The sequence below is a fragment of the Cydia pomonella genome, chromosome 7 (assembly GCF_033807575.1).
Source record: "Cydia pomonella isolate Wapato2018A chromosome 7, ilCydPomo1, whole genome shotgun sequence".
NCBI classification, from domain to species: Eukaryota; Metazoa; Arthropoda; class Insecta; order Lepidoptera; family Tortricidae; genus Cydia; species Cydia pomonella.
The window spans coordinates 22,743,734-22,750,311 of NC_084709.1; positions in this window are offsets into that span (position 1 = coordinate 22,743,734).

The window sequence follows — 6,578 nt, forward strand, 5'->3', positions numbered from 1 at the left end:
CTTGCTTTGTTTTATTTTAATCTTAGTATAGTTCGTACCCGTGTCACCCACGATGACGTGCAGATTTGTCAAATCTAACCTTTAGTAACAATACATCAAGGCACGCGTCTTCGTGAATGACACGATCCCTACTGGCCAGCACGAGGACATATAATTACTTTACTTTCTTGGACTTAGCTTCTTTGGATAAGTAAATATCGTCAGGTGACAAACAAATTTCACTAATTGCAAAAGGAGAATTACCTACTACAAAAATCAAAATCAAATACGAGCACCTATAACGCATTCACTGCCACCGACGCATATATGCGTTCACCGTCATACAAGTTTGTTCCTAGGCCACGCCCCCTGGCAGTGAATGCGCTAACAAGCTTACTCGATGATGATGCCTTTCATTCATGAATGTAAATAAATGTGGTTAACTTTACTTGATGTTGAATTTTTTTAACCTTTAATATGTTTTCACTACTGAGGTGAAAAGTCGTATGCGTCACATGAGAGCAAAGTTATTTTACATCTCGTGTTTTTGAGTCCCTCGCTACGCTCAAGATTCTAACTTAGAATCACTCGCTTCTTTCTTGATTCAATTATAGAATCTTTCGCTTACTCGTAATGTACGCCACATTGAAAATGCGCTCCGGCGCGGCCCGGCTCCAGCCGGCCGGTGGGAATCATACATTATAGAATAATATAATTCGTTCACCATTACTATGTTTTCCACAGCGTTCCACGTATTTTTAACTACTTACCGACGTCATATAGGTAAACATACAGAAAAAAATATGGGTGTTTTTCTGAAAAACTCGACATTTTCAAATAGTCGGAATTAACCGAATTCACGTACCTTACGGCACGAATTAACGCATTCACTGCCAGGGGGCGTGGCCTAGGAACAAACTTGTATGACGGTGAACGCATATATGCGTCGGTGGCAGTGAATGCGTTAAAAAAAAATACCGAACCATTTATCCAATGTCGTAGAGTCGCCATCACATACATCGGAGCGGCCGATGTGCTCAAAAATATCCGAACACGCACTCTAACGCCTTGACAATAGAGGCGGCGAGTGGGAGAAACTTATATAAAATCGATCAGATTGAGTCACATATCAACTATTAACATGTAATTTGATGCTGCCATATGTTTATAATTGTTGGGCGCCATATGGCGATCTTATCAGGGTGACTAATTGACTATTATAGTAGTTCGACCAAGCGAAAGTACCGTTTAGAGTGGTTCCCAAAGTTGACTGAGCTCCGACCCACCTAACAAAAACCAGGGCCCCGACAACCCTTTCCGCGATAAAAGCCTTTCAATGGGCGTCCCATAAACATGGCTAACACATTGAAAGACTGTCCAGTTTGAACTGCAAGCCCATATATTTGACTAGCCCTTACCGAGAAACTTAGCAAAAAATAAAGCTAGCCCTTTGCAATTGCTTACTGCTATCCTATATGCCTTGCAATCCCTTAATAAGGGTTACCCTTATCATTAAGCGCTTTTTATAAAGCTTTCCCTTTAGTAATGTCGTAGTTGAGCGTTGCGTGAAAGAGGCAGAATTAGTATATATCTACGCTAGTGTATGAAAAGGAAAGAAAATACGTTCCTAGGGAAGGGTTTTTTAAATAATTTTGTTCGCTTATCATCTACTATATACTAGTACGACTACAATTACTAGTATAGTACCCGTTGCCGTGCATCGTATTAGCTGAGTGATGAGTCCGATTGCACTTACGAAACTAGGCGACTTTTTACACCTAATTGTACCTACTGGCTGACCAGTGTGAACTGATTAAAATAAAACAAGGTCTACAAGTCATATATATTTAATTAAATATGACTTTTCTCTAAAGTTTAACAGAATAGTACACAAGTAAGTCCGACTCACGCTTGACTGCATATTTCTAATAGGTAGTAGCAACGGCGTAAACAACAATAATAACAATTAGGGTCACTTCTGTCCGAGTAAGAAAACTCGGAAACGGTTTAAAAGATACCGGTTAAAACCGGTTTATTTCGGTTTTACTCCGAAATTTCAGAAGAACGCGAACATTTTAAGAACTTTATTGTAACCTTAATAAACCGTTTTATTGGGGGAGCGATGAGACGGCCGTGTGCCGCATAGGGCATAGCATTCTCTCGTTTCGTGCCGATTTGGTGTCCGAGCCCGAATCAAGTTAATAACATTACTATTTTATACAGGTGGTTATTTTTTTAAAGTATGTTTACGTAAACATTAAAATTTGATAAACTAAACCATATAACTTAAATAAAAAAACAAGTAAAAACTCATTTCCCTCCTACCTAAAATAGCTTGGCATTGAGTAGGTTATTAAAAAAACTACTATTTGTGAATAAGTGCATTTTTATAAAGAAGTGCATAATTTATATTATATTAGAACACAGTAAGCCCAGTTACAGTAAAATTATCCTAGAGAGAACGCAGATTTTAATTTTATCACATGAACAACTTCATTTTCCGTCTGAAAAATTGTGACTTATACCAAGTCTAAACGCACAATTGTTTAAGAATAGGTATTTTCTTTTTCACCGCCTTAGATCCTCAGCACACGGAGCGTAAGCGTCGCGTAAACGTATCGTAAAAACGTTACGAGTACGAGACGCGTAAGCGTAATCGTTTAATAAGTGGAATCTAGCTGAAATCATGCTGTCGCTGGCGTCAGATGTCTTCGGCGGATGTATCAACGATCTTACTTTCTCGTCAGATAAAGAAGATTTTTTATTGTTTGATAAGGCTGAAGTTTTGTTTTTTGCGCCCATATTACGCTACGTCTGTCGTAATGACGACAGAAAAGACTTGTTTGAAGTTGTTCGCGCTCGCAGCGCTCTCGTTCTACGCGCGTATTACGATACGCTTACGCGTTTCTTACGCTTACGCTCCGTATGCGGAGAGCCTAAGTATCTGTAAAACGTCAATGAAGAAGGTTTCGCGCTCATGGTTTAAGTACGGCAAAATAAATTTTTCTTCATCGGAAATCCACTTTGTCACGGTTAAGTACTCATAGGTATATGGTCATAAGAGGGCCATTGCCAGGGCTAAATATGTTTTCGTCGACAGAATTGGTGAGAAACTAGCGAGCTACCCCACTGGGAGTCGCGCGTTCTGGTCGCTTGCCAAAGCTGCCGAGGGAAATTTTTGTCAGTCGTCCTTACCACCACTGCGAAAAGCTGATGGTCATCTGGCCCACAGTGCAAAGGAGAAGGCCAATCTTCTTGGTTTGCTACTATTTTTGCCTCAAACTCGACCCTAACCGACGACGGTTGCGCCGTGCCGCCCACCATCCCACGGTGCGTATATTCCATGCCAGAGATCTCATTCACGCAGAGGGATATTCGGCGGGAGTTGCTATCGCCGACGCTCATAAGTCGAGCGGGCCAGACGGCATACCAGCGATTGTGCTTAAGCAATGTGCTCCTTAGTTGTGTCCCGTGATGGCGCGCCTTTTCACACTCTCTAGCAAGAAACGGCATGTTCCATCTTCGTGGAAGACGGCCCTTGTGCACCCTTTGCTTAAAAAGGGCGTCAGATCGGACCCATCGAGATACAGGCCTATCGCTATTACCTTTCTTCTCTCAAAGGTCATGGTGCGTATAATTAACGCAAAGCTGCTGAGATACCTAGAAGAACACGACCTGATCAGCGACCGCCAGTATGGTTTCCGTCACGGTCGCTCGACTGGTGATCTTCTATTGTATCTCACACACCGCTGAGCTTAGGCCATTGAGAGTCAAGGTGAGGCATTGGCAGTTAGCCTAGATATAGCGAATGCGTTCGATAGGGTCTGGCGTAGGGGTCTCCTATCGAAGTTACCATCTTATGGACTGCTGCAGGGACTATGCAAATGGATCGCTAGCTTTTTTTTCCGGCAGACGCATACGAGCCGTAGTAGACGGAAGCTGCTCCGATAGCATGGACATTAACGCTGGCGTTCCGCAAGGTTCTGTGCTATCCCCAACGCTGTTTTTGCTGCACATCAATGACATATGTTGTCTAACGACGACATTCATTGCTATGCAATGCAGACGACAGTAGGGGATGCCTATTACACAGGCCGTGCCAACATCCCTCGTTCTGTGGTGCTGGAGAGTCGTGAAAAGCTTGTGTCGGACATTGAAAGCACTCTATCCAGTTTCGGTGTAGGGTTGGGACAATCTAGTCCGATTAACCCCACCAAGACACAAGTTTGCGCGTTTACCGCTAAGAAAACCCCATTTACTGTGGTCCCACAGTTCCAAGGCTCAGCCCTTACCATGTCAGGGAGTATTGGGATCCTCGGTGTCGACATTTCCAGTGATGTCCAATTCCGTAGCCACCTGGCATCCAAAAAACTCGGTGTGCTCAATAAAGCGAGACGATACTTTACAACTGCTGCTATATAAATTGCAGTCCCCATATGGAGTATTGCTGTCACCTTTGGGCAGGAGTACCTGCATGCTAGCTTGGACCATTCGACTCAGTCCAAAGGCGCGTTGTACGTACGAATCGTCGACGATCTCAAACTCAGAGGCGGTACTGAACCTTTAAGTCTAAGGAGAGACTTTGCCTCCTTGTGTGTGTTCTACCAATGGCCGCTTTCTATCACCGCACCGCTCGCTCGCAGGGTGTTCATCCTCACACCCTAGAACCTAATTGGTCGCGTACTGTGCGGTTTAAGAGGAATTTCCTGCCGCGAACGCTTCGGCTGTGAAATGAGCTTCCTGCTGAGGTTTTCCCGAGGGGCTACAGTATGGGGCTCTTCAAAAAGGAGTGTACAGGTTTTTAAAGGGCCGGCAACGCGCATCTGATACCGCTGGTGTTGCATGCGTCCATAGGCTACGGTGACTGCTTACCATCAGGCGGGCCGCATGCTTGTTTGCCACCGTCGTGGTATTAAAAAAAAGGTAGTAATATAGTGATATGATACTATCTAATGCAAATAAATCACATGTAGTATATATTGGGTAGGTATATCTTTATTCGTTTCACTTGATTGCCTTCTAGCTAGATAGATGATGGAAAAAAAAATCTTTGAAACTTCATTCCATTCTAATCCGTTTCTGCCCATTCCTTCTAATATTTTCAGTTTGAAAGAAAAGATAAATATCTTATTAGAAAATGGGTTTTTATGTAAAATAATAATAATAGATAGATACATAGGTAGTTTAGATCTTAATGGCAAATATTGGACACAAATATATTTTATATTTGAGAGAATAATTGAATAAAGCTTAAATAATAAACGAAAAGTCAGCTACCACTGCCAAAGCCACTAGGTCAAAGGCTGAACTTCAGTGAAGCAATTCTCGGACAAAAATCAATGCCCAAGTATCGTAAAAATCGAGGCCGAAAACCTGGAGCTTCTGATCTGAGAATTAGAACTTGGTCGAACGGATCCCCACTGTTTTTGTTACACCTCGTATTTACAAACGTCGATATACTCCCTTGTTTGTGTCTTGGTTTAATTCAAGTAGTTTATGGTTCAATATTTTAAAATATCATCCCTTTAATTTCTATCCAATAAAGTTCATTTACATATAATCTAATTTCATTCCCTTTCATACATGATTTATTACCTTCCCTCGGTTTTACATTTCCGCCTATGCCTTCATTACATTCCTTACATGTTCCTTAAAAGTAATAGTAGTACTAGTATATTTCATTACACAGTTCAAGAGCTAGCACCTCTGGAGTTGCAGGCGTCCATAGGCTACGTGGCTGCTTAACATTAGGCGGACCGTTTGTGTGTTTGTCGCCGCCATAGTATTAAAAAAACAATACATATATAATGAATAAACACATATTTATAAGCACATAATGAATAAATACATAAATATCAAAATAAACACAAATAACTTTAGAGGACAAAAAACGTTCTACGAAAAAAACGATAAATCGGTACGAAACTAGAGATCGGCCCGTAAACAAAGACACCGCGCATGGAATAAACTGGATTTTATTGTTCTTAACCGGTTAATCTGACAATAACTTTATGAAAATTTTCTCTAAATAACCGGTTTAAAAATAACGGTTTTTCAAACCAAACTGAAATTTAAAGGTTTCGCGCCAAGTACATGATAATGGTTTGTAAATTTAACCGGTTTCGGAGCCTTGCGAGTAAGTATATTATTTGCAACGGGAGCTAATGATAACATTGGCACGTGTCTAAGACTGAAGAAAATAGCGCCGTGACGATGCGCTCGATCCGCGCAAAGCAACAGACAATCACAACTCTTTGCCATTGAAAATTGAACTGTATTTAATCTACAGCGGCTTCGATCATTCGGAAGCGCGCGAACATCAAAGAACACCGCCGCCAACAACAATCGCTTACTATTGGATTTACAGTAATGTGTGCTTTATGAACAAGGTAGATGATTTAAATTAGCACGCTTATATGCTGAAAGGGAAGCCCTTTATAAGGCTAACCCTTATAAGCGATATGCAAGGTATTGGTGAGCGGATGATAAGGGTTTTGTAAGGGTATTAGGATACCGATACCTCAAAAGGGTAAGCTTTAATATAAGGGCTTTAAAAGCAAAATGAAAGGGTTTCGCCGGGCAAAGGTACTTAATAAGTA